The sequence below is a fragment of the Lepidochelys olivacea genome (genome assembly GCF_965140295.1).
Source record: "Lepidochelys olivacea isolate rLepOli2 genome assembly, chromosome: 5".
NCBI lineage: Eukaryota > Metazoa > Chordata > Testudines > Cheloniidae > Lepidochelys > Lepidochelys olivacea.
Window position 1 is genome coordinate 101,422,611 of NC_140415.1, and position 15,962 is coordinate 101,438,572.

General features: G+C 42.0%; 1 protein-coding gene across 5 annotated transcripts in view; it reads left to right on the forward strand.

The window, feature by feature from the left end:
• The window catches only part of KANK1 (KN motif and ankyrin repeat domains 1), a 170,650-nt gene that overhangs the window by 24,326 nt on the left and 130,362 nt on the right, over nt 1–15,962 (forward strand). The window contains exon 2 of one of the 5 annotated variants that reach the window (XM_084629551.1): nt 10,108–10,245. The exons of the other annotated variants lie outside the window; for them this stretch is intronic. The gene's annotated coding sequence lies outside the window, so the exon portion shown is untranslated. The remainder of the gene's footprint in view (nt 1–10,107; nt 10,246–15,962) is intronic. 5 annotated transcript variants of the gene reach the window in all.

The following is a 15,962-nucleotide window of genomic DNA, read 5'->3' on the forward strand; positions in this document are numbered from 1 at the left end:
AGTGGCATTTATTTAAAGCTTTCATGTTTAGTTCTCTTAAATCCCTAATTCTCCCCCAAGAATTTCCACCAGGGAAAGGAAACTGCAGTGTCCTTTCTTCAGTCTGTTCTGAGGACAGACCCAGGAGCCAGGGAGCATCAAAGGCAGTCTCGTCACACAGAATGATTTGTATGCATCTCCCCACTGAAAGATAAGAACAGTTGTTACTTGTCCTTTGTGCTGAAGAAGCTAGGAGCTATAGAAATGAAGTTTGGACACCAGGTTAGCTCTTACTAGTCAGATTCCATCAGTTAGGAGTTGCTGTACTGAAAGAAAATACTGTTTATTCACCATCTGTGCATACCAGTTAGTGACACTCCTCTTTTCTGTGTAAGACCCTTTCTCTAGGCTTGCCTTTTAGTGATATCCTCCTCCTCCCTACAATTGTGTTTCCTATTCTTCTTTCAGTTTTGTCTTGGTTCCACAGTGAATCCTTTTCGAGGAAAGGACTCAGGAACTAAAGTCTCGAGGGGCCAAATTTTTCCCTCTTTTAACCCCACTGACATCAATGGGGGCTTTAGTAAGGCAGAACTTGACCCATTTCTTGCTTGCCAGTTCCTTTTTAACTGCACTGTGAAGCAGAATCCTGATGTACAGACCAACTCCTCCTCTCTGGACACATCTAAAACTATACACTAAAAACAGTAAGCACAAGAGGTATTGGCCTGACATTCTTGGAGATGAGACTCCTGTCTACTCATAGCTGGTTCAACACAGGCAGTGGTGCTGCAGACAGACTTACCAATGTGCTTGAACTTGGCAGGACAACCAGGGATTGAAAGTTCAGCCTTGCTGGTTTGTGGGGTCACCTGCAAGTACTCAGTTGCTGGAACTTATTGTTGAGAACACAGGAAAAAAATACCTGGCCTGGGAAAGAGATCCATAAACTACCTTGATTTTTTAGCAAATCTGTATAGAAGATTGAATTTTTCAACTACCTTGAAAAAGTCCCTTTTACTTTTACTTTTGTGTGTGTGTGTGTGAGAGAGAGAAATCTTTTTTGTGGCAGTTGAGGAAGGCCCATAGGGTAAGAATATCAGATTTTCTTTCATTACAGGTGTACCTTGATAGCATGGATGATGCAGTAAACCAATATAGAAGTGTTACACTTGAGTCTTGATGTCTTTAGGAAAGTCATCCTACAGAGGCTTGAATTTCTATATTAATCATACTGAAGCAAGTATCTATATTGGTTTTTCCAAAAGATTAACAGAGTAATATATTGTAGCTTTGAAATCTGAGCTTTAAAGCATTTGACTTTTTAAGACTATTTTGCTACTTTTATGGTGATGTGTTTTTAAAGTGTGACCTGCTTCTGTTTTAAAAACCTTATAATTACTACGTGCTGGAATAAAATGTGGATTATGACCTATCAAATCTGTCTGCTGCTGTTTTCCTTGATAACACCAAAAGCTTTAAATAGCTTTTGTGGAACACGGTAGGTGGCAAATAGTGTTTCCATGATTTGTGAAGAACTGTCTTGGGTAAGAGTGGAGAATATGTATGCAGTATCTTAGTTCTATGTATTTCACCAGAGACTGGGTGATGGGTGCCTCCTAGAAACCTAAACCTAAATTAATGAAATAGTTGAATTTGCTAGGGAGAACTTGCAAACTTTTTTTTGCAGTCTACTGTAAAGATGTTGTTCGTGCCATGTAAAGCACTAACATGTAAAAGGAGAGTGGGGTGTGCAAACAAGCCTTCACCACCCACATTAGCTCCTACTTTCTCAGTTAACATAGCAGGTAGCCTGCTGGCTCTGGTAGAGCTTCATTGTTTTGGGATCTTTGTAAAGCAAATATTTTGATATTAAGCTATCTGTATTGCAGTATGTTTTGTAATAAACATCTGCTCTGTGGCTGTTAACACTTTGGAAAAATAAATTCCAGAACAGTTGATACAGCTTCATGTGTTTGTGGTATATTTGTTTTTTTAATTCTTACTCCCCTCAAGAAGTGTGACCTTTATACATTTTTGGTATATTAAAGCTTTTTAGCTTCAGCCAGCCATAAGCACTTGTGAACGTGAGCAGTTCTTGTGTCTGCTAAAGACTAGCATAAATACTGTTCAGTGTCCCTCCCTACAACAGTGGTCTGGTATACAACCTGTAAAACAACTCTCCACCGCCACTGGTCTTCTTTGCTTATTAATTACATTGGCATTTCCCCATCTCCACGGATAAAACACTAATAAGCAAAGATGGGGAAATTGTTTGTGTAGTTAAATCTGCAAGAAAGAAATGGATAGCATTCCTCTCTCATCTTCATCCTGAATCATCCATACTATGTTCAATCAAATATTTCAAACCTTAATACATAGGTGTTTACTGGAGAGCACCAGATAGTTTAGGGAGCAGCAGCATTGGGCTGGAAGCCCCTAACAAAGCTTTCTGTTTGCTAGAGAACAGGTTCTGAAACAGTGGCTTGAAGATAACCTTTCAAATTTTTAGTAGATATTGCAGATGTTTATGTAACATGTCTAAGCTTGTATTGGAATACAAAATATTTGTAGAAAGCCCTGAGGTCTAACCACAGGTGAGCTGCTCACGTGGCTTCTCCAAACAAAGCAGAGAACCTTGATAGCTAAGCCAAAAAGTAGTTCTGCACTATGACTTTTCCTTAGAAACCCTCCAAGTTATTCTCCTACCAAGCAGTTTTCATGCTAGAATTAAAAACCCAGCAGTAACTCAGTAGTTAGAAACCTCTTCACTTGAAATACAAATGCAAGAGATAAGCCTACTGCCCCCCCCATAACTGCAATTAAAGGGTTACAACTAGAGTTGGTGGGGTAGTATGAATTGCCCTCCCTATAATAATTTCCATAGCCTCTTGTTTGAAAACAAGCACTTCCTACACAAAAAACCAACCAAACAAAAAAATGCATCTAAAATATTGGATGAAAAAGCTTCAAATCATATGGAAGTTGCTCTTTTTTTTTTTAATGGAAAGTTTAGACAAGGTTTAAGTGTGGTGACTTTTGAACTTTGGCAGATAATTATGAGAAGTAAAATTCCCCACAGACTTAAGTGATGTGAAAAAGGTATGTAAGGTTTTTGTCTCTGGTGAAGAATCAACTCTTTCCAAAACCTAGAAAATGCATGGTGCATCATGCAATTAACATCTTATTAATTAATACCAGTCTGTTTTTACATGCTACCCTGGACAGACCACCTCAGATATACCTTTCCTCCAATACCACTGATACCATGAATCCTGCAAAAGATCCATCACAACAGGGCTCGTCACATCCAACTGGCCATGACAGTTCTTATTCTCAGACCACATGAGGATTTCAGCCTGTCTGCCCGTCAACATCTGATTATTTCTGTATCAGCTGACACAACACAACTGTATGATCAGGCACTCCAGCACTGGACTGCTACTATTTCTCCCCTCCCCCTTTCAAAACCTCATGCCTGTGATTAGAAGAGAAGGTTTCACACTCTAGACATCAGATGTGCACTGGCCTTTTATCTACAGAGAACAAAAGCAGTTAGAAAAACACCTAGTTTTTTTTTTTTTATCACCCTGTCTGCACAGAGATTCTCTTTTTCAGGGGATCTCTGGCTGCATCAGTCTTTATTACCAGTTAGCTAACATATCCTTTTTTGCCCCACTCCATCCAGAGGGGTCGAGAGCCCATTCCGCTAGAGTGTAAGCAACCTCTGCAGCATCTCTCTGAGCCATCTTCATACACAACTTAACGAGACATTATGCATTGGTCCAGACTTCTACTGCGGATACAGCTGTAGGGATGGTGGTACTACAGACATCCATGCCATCTGCATTCTCTCATCTGCCTCCTGTTCCTATCAATTCATGTGCCTGAGTCCAGAGATTTTTTTAGTCAGCAGAGTCCATTGGTCCGCAATTGTTATCCTCCATGCTCCAAATTGAGGGCAGGGATATAGAGGGCAGTATGGACCAACGCTTCTCTAGTTATTTTCCTTACCATGAATCTGAGAGATCTACAGCAGAGGGGCTGGAGGTCAGGTAGTGGGATACAGGTAGGGACCACACATCTAGAAGAACCTCCAGTTACAGGTAAGTAACCTCCATTTCTGAGGGCAGTCTAGAGGATTCTGAGTAATTTCAGACCCAGGTGTGAGGCTAGCTAGTTATCACAAGATCAGCTTACTTGGGTTGAATAAACAAGGTAAAGCATTGCAGATTTTCTGCCCAGCGAGACATAGCAAACTCTGAGTTAGACTAACAGGAGAACTTGTTACAGAGAAAGAAGACTGCACCCAAAGATTTCCCGCACCCCCAGCCAATTCCTTAGGTCAATGGTGGAGCTAAGGAGCTAGATTTAGTCTGCCTCTACTGTGGGAAATCTTTAGATGTGTAGTTTTCCTTCCCTTCCCTTCCCCAAGCCCCACCCAAGAGTATCACGCATGGGTATCTCCTACAGGATAGGTTTCAACTTCACTTGCAAGTTCTCAGCCACTGAGTTAGTGCACATTACTCAATCTCTCTCAGTTGCTAGTAGGACTAGAAGGTCTCATTCCTTGTAAGGACAAGTGTTAGGAGTTGCATATTCAAGTGTGAATTAAAGTGTTAATTAAATATAACCAGAAACTTAAGGAGACTCAGTCTGAACTGGTTGCTCATGAATTTGTTAGCAAGTGCTGTGTCTCCTCCAATCTGTCTCATGAGTGCTTCAACAGTATGTTCCCTGTAAGCACAGCAAGACCCAAAGATGGTATTTTTCTCACGTGTTCTTGGCCTCTCTGAGTTGGAATTCTGAATTAAGGAGCAGAACAGGAAGTGGGGCATGAGTGTGCTGAAGAACATGTGTGCCCTCTCAAAAGTGTGGAAGGGCTCAGAGCCACAGAGAGCTGCCCTCGCCACTGCCCAGCAGCTGTAGGAAAAGGTGGACTGGCAGGTGTCCTTGGCAGTGCTGCATGACTAGGTGCAAAAGCTTCTGTCTCCGTGTGTATTCACGGGAGAACAAAGTGACTGAATTTTGTGTCATGGCAGGAAAGGCTGCAAATCCCTGCTGGAACACAATGCTGGCTCTGTTTGAGCTGACAACACCACAGGGGAAAGTTTAAGTATAAAAGTTCAATGAAACTTTTTTTGAAGGTATGAGAACTTTTCTTTTACATTGAATCACATAAAAGTCCTCTTAACCGATGTTTTGGATGTAATTTGAGTCTGGAGTGTCAAAGTAACTTTTCTATTCATACTGGACTACTTTGTTCATGGATCAAAGAATGTGGCAAATACCCAACCTAATTACGCATAAACTTTCTGATGTTTCAGCTTGTGTAGTACCGCCCACCTTCCCAGGCAGGTCAAGTTACTGCTCCAGGCATTATGGTCTAATGATGTACTGTGTGCTAGAGAGGAACTGGATTAGCAGCCATGTAAATTTAGTTTTACTTTACATGAAATAATGAAATCCTATAGCTTTTTGTATTGGTGGCTATATTGGTATCTTGGAAAGTATTTTTGTATTTAAAGAACATCTAGAAAGAGCTAAATGGACAGAAAATAGCTACTGAGATCATGTTGTTTAAAGGGTAGTGCTCTTTAACTACAGGTTTCTAAGGTGTTAATACAGTTGTGAACTTCCTACATCAGTATTTCTTTCTTTGGGGAAAATAATGTACAAACTGCTATAGCAAATATGAAAGTTCTGCACAAGTGACTCTGTAATATGACAACAAGTAAGTCATCGGAATGTCCCTAAGCACTCTGAATCTTCCCATTGATGTGATAAAGCAATATTGCAAAGCTTTACATTGGGTTTCTTGTGCCTTTCCTTTCTGGTGGTTACACTTGTTATGGAACTCTAGCTCTTCAGCCAGAGCTGGTTTACATTGCATTGTTATGTGACCTGCATATGTTATAAACTGTGTACATAAAGGGGCTTTTGTAACTTTAAGTATTTTATTAGAATACTTGGATGTCATTAAGGAAAACCTACTTAACGGGCCATACAGTTTATGGGAAGTTTCCTGTTTGTTTTAGTTCTTTAACTTTCGCTTTTGGGCGTAGCACTTAACCTAGAGCTGCTAACTTTGTTTAGTATGTTAGAACTGGATCTTGCAGATGGCTATTATGTCTGCATACCATTGTAGCCTCCTGGGTGGCGCATTCGCTAATAATTTTTGTGTTTCTCCTAAAACTGTTGATAGCAACCATGTTGGTCCTAATGTGGTCGAGGTGTTGGCAACCACTGGTATTTTAACCATGGTGATGTCTACTGCTCTTCTTTCCTAGCCTATACAGTAGTTAGAATCTACCTATCCTCTGCTTCCTTGATTGTGGTGGGAGAAGCTAAAGAAGAATAGTGTGCAAGTTTGGAGAGGAAAGGTGTTTCCCTGGAGAGAGTTAAATTGGGTTGCATAAGAATGGTCTCTTCCCAACAGCCCTAATTTGTGGTGTCCTGCTGACAACCAGACACTGTCCCTGATTCAGCACCTCTGGTGAGCCAGGTATTGTAGTTCTTTTTTTCACAAAGCAGCAGCATTACCACCACTAATAACCATCATCAGTGATACATGCCCCCACTTGCTCGCTCCCAAACACTGTTCTTACCAGCCTTCTGGAGCAAACAGACAAACATTTTGCAAAATGGTGTAGCCTGGAGCTTATTGAATCCAAAAACTACTAAATAAGTGCAGCTTTAAAATTTGACAAATGAGCAGCCCCGCTATTTCAGCCTAGGTTCAAGTTTGAGCACTTCCTAGAGCAATGTGGGGGCTGGAGGAAAAAAGGAAAGGTGTGTGTTTGGAGTGGGGGGAATGGAAACTAAATTGGATAAATTTCTGAGAAGCACTCCCAAATTTACGTGTCTTTCGGAGGCTTATTTACCATAATTCTTCAAAACTACCCCAGAGGAAAAGGTGAGATGACGCTCAGACGTCACATCTTAAAGTTGAAGATCTCAGTGTTTTACAAAGGCAGCTAAGCATCGTTATCCATATTTTACTGATAGGAAATCAGTCACAGAGGCTGAGTGACTTGCCCAAGGCTCCCCTGCAAGTCTGTGCCACAACCAGATGTTGACCTCCGATCATGTGAGTCCCATTTCCCCTGTGCTAACCACTTGAGGGAGGAAGTTTGTTCTAATGGGGTCTGTGTCCTGCAGATCTGAAGTCTGAAAATTCCATTTGTCCTGAAGGAAGGGTGACGTCTGTCTGTCTCTCCAAGTTCCACTCTCATGTGTCCTCCAGGAAAAGTGAAATTTCAAAGCTCCAGGTCTGAATCTGGAGAGGCTGATCTTTCAGATATGAATCATCCAGGATGTGATTTTTTTTTCTTGGCACTGTTTGTATTGTAATGAAACCAACTGCATATGCAACACTTTATTGTTCAGCCGTGTCCAGAAGATGGTGTGTAGAGCTCCCTTTTGCATTTCACACACGGGGAGAGCGCAAAAACGAAGGCTGGGATTTTCAAAGGAACTTGAGGGAGTTAAGTACACAAATCCCCTTGACTTTCAAGGTCTTAATGTCTTTCTCTCAAAATCCCAGACCAAATGTATTAGGTCACATACATCCCTGAGGTAACACCACTGACTTCCCTTGATTTACACCAGACATGAATTTAGCACACAGTTAGCTCTCCAAAGATGTGCTCCACCTTAGTTAAGCTTCAGCAGCCTAGAAGCTTATTTTTAGTGCACTTTTTTTTTAACACTTAAGAGACTCTCTAAACTGCTCCACTTACAAAGTTGACTGAAATTCAAGGTTATAAATGGACAATCTGGAATTTATGAGGCTAATAATAGTGCATGAACTCACTATTTATTGCTGCTGCCTTGTGGTCTTGAGGCTTTTTCCATGCTCCAATGTGACTGCAGCCAGTGTATTACAGATACTAAACAACTGCTTCTCATCAGAGCTGTTTGCAGTGTTCTAGCTGCATTGGTCTTAGGATATGAGAGAGACAAAGTAGGTGAGGTAATTTTTTTTTTTTAACTGGGCTAAGTTCTGTTGGTGAAAGAGACATGCCTTTGAGCCCCACAGAGCTCTTCTTTAGGTCTGTGGAGCAAAAGAAGCATGTCTCTTTCACCAGCAGAAGTTAGTCCAATTAAAAAAAAAAATTACCTCACCTACCATGTCATGTTCAGCAGAGCAGCAGTCTGCCTGAAGGTTGCCCACCATAAGCGGGTGAGTAGCCATCTGATCTAGAAATGGAAAGAGCAGAATGAGCTATGGTTCCTCTCCCACCCCCAACCTGATCTCTCTGTTTTATTTTAAAAAAATAAAGGCTCTCGATCTGTCACCCTGAAATAGCAGTGAAGAAGTGATGGTGTGGACTGTACAGGCCTGCCCATATCCCACCAGATCAGTCTACACTGTTATTTAGTGCAGGTATGCCTACCCAAGCTGCAGTCACACCTTCGATTGCAGTGTAAATCTACCCTTAGTGACAGTGTTGCGTGAGTGGCTGGTTGGAAGACTGATTGTTTTGGTTCCGTCCTACCTCCAGAGAAACTAGCAAGTATGCTATGAAGCTCAGTCTTAATTTCCAGGTAAGAATTCTGCTTAGCACAATGGTGAGATTGTCTTAATATGTAGCGCTGTAACAAAGTGATGTTTGCATGCAATTAGATACCATAAAAGCTCTATCTCAGGCTTAAATGCATAGATTATAGAAGGAGTGAAGTATTTTATAGCCTCTTTTTAAGGCAGCAAATTCCAGGATAGTGAGTTGTCAGACTGTCATTTCAATTTCGGTATTAATAGAAATGCCAAGTTAGTCCTTCTGATAATTAATAAAACCCTAGTTGCAGATTATTCTTTGTACAATCTATTGTTTTGACCCAAAAGTTGGAAATTTTTTTCAGGGGTAGAGGAAAAACAAAGGATAGTCTAAGTAAATCTTCTAATCCCATAAATATAAAGCTAGTTGAAGTTATGACATCAAAACTGAAAAAAAAGAGCTATGTTTTAAAAGGCTATCCACATATACCCGTACCATTTGCTTCTCCTCAACATGTTCATGCACCAACTTCCATTCAGTAATTGTATACAGATAAAATTTCCTACCCATCTTGAACGGTCATGTATTGAAAGCTTTTGCTTTTGTGAATCCTCCTCCTGTTTCATGAACTGATCCTCTGTGGATCTGAACCTCGGGCAAACTAACTATTTTAACAATAAATCACGTTTATTTATTAAATTTCTTGGTGCGGCAGTGACCAAGGACGCAGATGCCTGGTGAATTATATGGTTACATTCTTTTTGACACTCTTCAGAGATTTGCATTCAGATGTACTGGTATTTGGCAAACCATTTTGTGGTTGGTCTTCATAGCCCTCCCCTGGTGATATTATTGAGTCGATAAGAGGGGCGTTTATGTTGCCTGATAAGGGTGGTCCCTCTTTATATATAAGTAGTGTGGCTGCCTGGACTAGAAACGTAACTTAAGTGCCCTTTTCGGTTATTGTTACAGGGATCAGGAAGGTGGCTGACTATTGCTAACCATGTTCCAATGTTAATCCTAAACAAGGTGCAACTGTCCTTTCCCACTCTCTCTCAAACCTCTAAGTAAATGAACTGAAACTTGAGAACTGCCTCTTGTACCCAAGGTCCTACTTGAGTTTGTGTAACCCTTTTACCAGCTCCATTAGTCTTTGCTGCTAAAGTAACTCATGCATTAATTCATGTAGCTGAGCTGTGCAGAGGACGTCAGCTGCACAGCCTTGAGAGAGACCATAATTAAAGTCATGCAGTAATAAGATCTTCCAGGTAAAAGGTTTTCTCAATTTAAATAAGAGGATTTCTGTGGAAAGAAACCATATTTGCCACTAATATTGCTAACACAATATCTCCGTACAGCCAGTGACTACCCAGCATCTGAAATTGCCTGTTCACATGGGGCCCAGGCTTGTCACATACATTGGTGTAGTGTGGAGATAGTCACATTACCATTTTGCTTTGTTAGCCTCTTATAACCACTCTGCACTGGGGAAAACAACTCCCTATTGTCTTCCACCTTGTGTAATGGGACCTCATGTGTCTGGTTGCAGGTTGTAATAAATACGTATGCAATAAAATTATTCTAACTTTGTACTACGCCACCCCACCGACAACTATTCTTGTTTTAATAGGTGGGTGAGTCAGAAACCAAACATGTTGTTCTTGATCCTGTGCATCCCGTCAAGTCACAAAAAGCTGAAAGTCCATTCGCATCTTGTGAAGAGCGATGATCTTTGTACCAAGAGGTAGCATCAGTGATGGCAGATAAGGTAGCCATGGCTTTAAGCAAAAAAGATTTGCTTTGTCATTGAAACTTCAAAAAGAAACTTGTCAAGTTACTTTGACCCCAGTTCAATTTGCCTCTTAATAACTGAACACTTATGAAAAAGGGGCTCCACTGCACCTTTTATTTGAAAGTCCTGGAAGGATTTTTTGGGATAACTTAAATAACTCTTCTCCTTCCCTGGTATTTAAGTGCCAATGTTAAGACCAGAACAAATGGATAGAAACTGGCCATCAATAAGCATAGGCTTGAAATTAGACAAAGGTTTCTAACCATCAGAGAAGTGAAGTTCTGGAACAGCCTTCTCGGGGAGTTGTTGAGTGTAAAATACCTAACCTGCGCTTGATCAGTTTAAGGAGGGGATGGTGTGACGAGACTGCCTAAAATGGCATGTGGCCCATCTGCAACTGCAAGTAGCAAAAATCCTCAATGGCTAGAGATGGTGCACTAGATAGGGAGGGGGCAAGCTCTGAGTTACTGCAGAGTGTTCTTTCCCAGGTGTCTGGTTGATGGGTCTTGCTGACCTGCTCAGGGTTGAACTGATTGCCATATTTGGGGTCAGGAAGGAATTTTTCCACTCAGGTCAGATTGGCAGAGACACTGATGGGGTTTTTGCCTTCCCCTGGATCATGGGGCATGGGTCACTTGCTGGTTTAAACTAGAATAAATGGGAGATTCTCTGTAACTTGAAGACTTAAAACAGGATTTGAGGACTTTGGTAGCTTAGCTGGAGGGTATAGGTGTGTTACAGGATGGGGTGGGTGAAGTTCTGTGGCCTGCGATGTGTGGGAGGTCAGACTAGAAGATCATGATAGCCCCTTCTGGCCTTACTTTATGTGTCTACGAGTTTTGTTTGTATCAAAATGGGCTTAAGATTGGAAAACTGGCTGTGTAAAAATGGCACATTAATCGACAGACATGCTTCCTCTGTATCTAGTATAGTATCTGGACTGTTTTGAGCATGTTTTTGTCTCTACAACTCTTTATTCCAGGTAGCTGCAGTGGCTCTGAAATGCTATGGTGGAGTGAACTAGGTTCTCCTCTGGTTTGTACATCACTAGTGGACTTGTTAACAAAGGTCTGATCGTAGATTCTGTCACTGGTAGTGAAGTAAGCCAGGCTGAGTGACAAAGCTGGCAGTTCAGAAGTAAAAAGATGACTTCTTTGACAAATTAACTTTGATGTGGAATTCTCTTCTGTGTAGATTTTTATAACACAGTAGTATCTGAGCACCTTTCAGTAGTACATTAAGGGACATGACTAATATCTGTCAGGTATGATTCATTCTCTCTCTCTCTTTCCCTCATCTTCTCCCCAGGGGGAGAATGGTGTGGGTTTTTTTTTTTTAAATATGTATGCACTGTTTGTGTGTTAGAGAAGCCACAGTCCAAGGCGTGTGCCTTGCCCTTGTGATGAGGTTTGTGATGCTCCTTAGTTCCTGTGGGATTTTGCCTTGGACCAGCCCCTGAGAGAGCTCCATCTCTCACACCAACAAACTTTACCTCTATTTTAGAAAGTTCCACTGGGCCAGAGAAGCAGAGTTATGCATCATAGTCCTCATTGCAGAGCTTTAGGTGATCTCTTAGATATACTTTGCCCAGGCAATTGAGTGCTTTGAAGATAAGAACTAAAACCTGGAAAATTGACTTGATATTCTGTGGAAAGCCAGTATAGAGAGCAGAGGACAGGATGATCTCAGGACTAGAAATATAGAACTTCATAATGCCTCTTTCAGAATATAACCACCTTGTGTCATCTCACTTAGCTCGTCTAAATCACTGAATTTTTTACTTTTTATTTTATTTTTAAGAGGGAGAGAGAGTGACAGAGGAGGGGGATTTTTGAAAACACCCATAAAATCCTTTTGTAAGGGAAAGTAGTTAATGGAGCTACAAAATGCCATAGTTCTATAAACCTAAAATCATACAATGGCTTAGATAAAGTTTTGAATTGATGTTATAGTCAAGAGTAACAACACCAAAATAAGACCCCTTTCAAATGTGCTTGACTTGATTGGAAGTGTTTGACATACTTGAAAATGTGTATGGTACATTTTAAATAAAAATGCACAGACTTAAAACATGTTCAAATATAAGCCAACATTGGTGTAGAGAACCATAAAATGTTTTTTCTCTTTCTAAATATGATTAGAAAAATAAATATCTGTATTACCTCTGAGCTGAGAAGAAATGCCTTTTAAACCTCTGACGCTGAAAATGGAGTACTTCATCCAGTGTGTCCGTTAGCTCTTGTTACTAATAGATGTACTCCTACTGCTTTCCTTTGTATTTTGAAATCATTTAGAAGCTATCCTGAATACGTAAATGTTTAATGTAAACAAAGTTCATTATATCTGACAAATTTGAAATGTTTATCAAACCTGAGGGATTGGGGGAGGGAAAGAATCCGCATCTGTGTTTTATTTGTTTCCCAGCTTTGAAACAGTCTTGAAGTTGATTAAAGGCTTTACAGTCACACAAGGGTATAGCTTTGCAAATAGTTTATTTTTTGGTTTTAAACAAATAATGGGGCTACTTCTTGGTCTTTGTTAAATATTGGATCTCCTATATCTTACTAGAATGTGAGGAAAATCAAATGTTATTCTAAGGTATGAAAAGTTGCCTGTCATCATAGTTTTTTATTTATTTAAAGCAACGTTTGAGAGGAAAGAACAGTTTTGTAGGTTTTTAAATGTTTTATTATTTATTTTTTAAAGCAACCAGGCTGAAAACAATATGTGCATATTAACAAGAAAACAGCAATTGGGGCATCAGGACGTGACTTAATTTGAGTGCCCATTGATTGTGAAGAGTTTTTAATCTTGCTTGGACTAATTCCCATGTATTCCATGAAGGTTAGATCAGGTGGTTTAGCAATTAGCTAACAATGGCTTTGTGACATTCCACATGAAAGTATAAATATGTAGTTGATGATGATAAAGCCTTCAAAATTAAAACCCGGATACAAACAATGTTTCTTCCCCTCAAAATGTTACCCAAAACTCTTGCTTCGTTTTGCTTCGTCTTTTCTTCCCTCTCCTCCTCCGGCACCACCTGCCAAGTGCCCCTGAAGCTGTATCAGATATTCATTCTGCACCTGTATCAGATATTCACTCTGTACTCCTCACTTAGTCTGTCCTCAGTAGGAGCTCCAGAATGAAACTGACTACAACTTTGTCCATTTCACTCTGCTGTGGGGACTGGAATTGTGGGTGCCTAGAGCTGCACAGGTCTTTGTGTGACCCTCCCTTGCAGGACTGCACCACAGGCAATTTCAAAACTTCAGGGGAAGGTATAGGAGAACATTTTTGATCTCTTAAACTGTACATCAATTTTAACTCCACTCCTGTTCAGTATTAATGGAATAAAACCAGATATCTTAACCTTGGCTGAAAAGGTTACTTTAAAACAAAAAAAAGCTTACAATCCTAAGTGGAGGATTTATTTGTTCAAGGAGTTGAATTTTGTACTTGTAGCAGTGCATCGTTCCAGGATCATCCCCACTTCCTTTTGTCCCACAAATGATCTGTAATTGAATAACTGGTATTTGAACATAAATAAGACTATGTTTTAGTCACTGGTATTTTTAGTACAAGTCATGGAAAGGTCACTGGCTTTAAACAAAAATTCATGGGCCATGACCTGCCCATGACTTGTACTAAAAATACCCGTCCTGACTAAAACTTGGGTGAGGGGCTGCGCGGGTGAGCGTGCCACGGGTGCCTTGGGGGATGTGGCCCAGGACCCCCGCTGGTACCGGGGGGGGGCGGGCTAAGCTGCGGCCCGGGACCCCTGCTGGTGCTGGCGGGGGCGGGGTTGGTGGGGCTGGCAGGAGTGTCCTACCCGGCTCCGCGTCCCTGCAGCTCCTAGGCAGCGGAGGGAGGGCTAGGGGTTCCGCTGCTCCTGCCACAAGTGCCAGCTACTGCGGCTCCCATTGGCCGGGAACCGCAGTCAGTGGGAGCTGCGGGGGCGGGGCCTGCAGGCATGGGCAGCATGTGGCGTGGAGACAGCACCCCCCACGCGGGTCCCTCCGCCACCTAGGAGCTGCAGGGGGGGCATGCCAGTGGGAGCCAGGGAACCCCATATCCTGAGGTAAATGCCCCCCGCCCCTTGCCCTGAGCCCCCTTCCACACACCCAAACTGCTGCTGCTGGCCCAGAGGCTGCCTGGCTCGGGCAGCCCCTGAGCCAACACCAGCCGCTGCAAAAGTCATGGAGGTCACGGAATCCGTGACTTCCGTGACCTCCTTGACAGACTTGCAGCCTTAAACATAAGTGACCAAATTACTTTTAAAATCCTTACAGGGAGAGAGCTGTACTACACACTAGGGCTCTGATGCTGCAGAGGCTTAGGCGTGTGCTTAACTTCAGACATTCTGAGTAGCTCTGTTGACTTGAATGGGAACTACTCATGGTGTGTGTCACAATTCAGAGCAGCTGCTCCTGTATTTCCCATTAAGGGTTCAGCCAGGGCACCCACTCTCAGACTTCTGGCATCTCCAGTTACCTGCTCTCTTGGGTGGAGACCTGCTTCTTTCTCTTTTCTGAATGGGTTATTTCCAGGCCTTCACTTGGTTATTCCCAGCAAAAGACTGCCTAAGCAGGCCTGCTTTGCTTCTCTCCTCAGACATGGTACACATTGTGATTGGCACAGTTAAGAACATTGGTCTGTCCTAGTATGGCCATTCTTATCATCCGTCTAGCACAGTATGCTGTCTTCTGACATTGGCCAATGCCAGATGCTTCAAAGGGAGTGAACAGAGCAGGGCAATTATCAAGTGATCTATCCCCTGTCATCTGGTCCCAGCATTTGACAGTCAGAGGTTTAGGGACACCCAGAGCATGGGGTTGCAGCCCTGACCATCTTGGCTAATAGTCCTTGTTGGACCTATCCTCCATGAACTTATCTAATTCTTTTTTGAACCCAGTTATGGTTTTGCCTTCACAACATCCCCTGGCAATGAGTTCCACAGGCTGACTGTGTAGTGCAAAGTAGTACTTCTTTTTTGTTTGTTTTAAACCTGCTGCCTATTAATTTTGTTGCATGACCCCAGGTTCCTGTGATATGTTACTACACAGCTGTTTCTAAGGTCTAGTCTACTGTAGAAAATTAGGTCGGTTTTAGTACGTCGGTCAGGGGTGTGAAAAATCCACCCCCTGAGTGGCATAGTTAAGCTGACTTAAGTCCCCATGTAGACAGTGCTAGGTCGGTGGAAGAATTCTTCCATCGACCTAGCTACTGCCTCTCGAAGAGGTGGATTACCTACACCGATGGGAAGCCCTACGTTAGCGTAGGTAATGCCTATGCTGAAGCGCTACAGGGGTGCAGCCGCAGTGGCACAGAGGTGCTGTTGTAGCATTTTAAATGTAGAGACGCCTTAAGCAAGCAGATGTATTCTTACAGTGAAAGCATCCCGGAGCAAACATATTAAAAACATTAAAAGAACCTACACACCTGACAAAAGCTCTGATTGGCAATTAGTTCTTCAAACCCCACTCAGGCATGGTCCCTGAGGTCATAAATTCATCACAGCTGCAGCTCAGAACAAGCACTCAGTTTTGAGAGGCCTATGTGGGCCAAAGTCCATCCAACCCTTCCCTGAGGATTGGGGCTTCCCTAGGACCAGAAGTCCTGTCCATTTGCTGGAGTGGAAAGGAGGCCCTCAGCCAGTTTAAAGCAAGGCTATTTATCCAAAAATCCTTTCT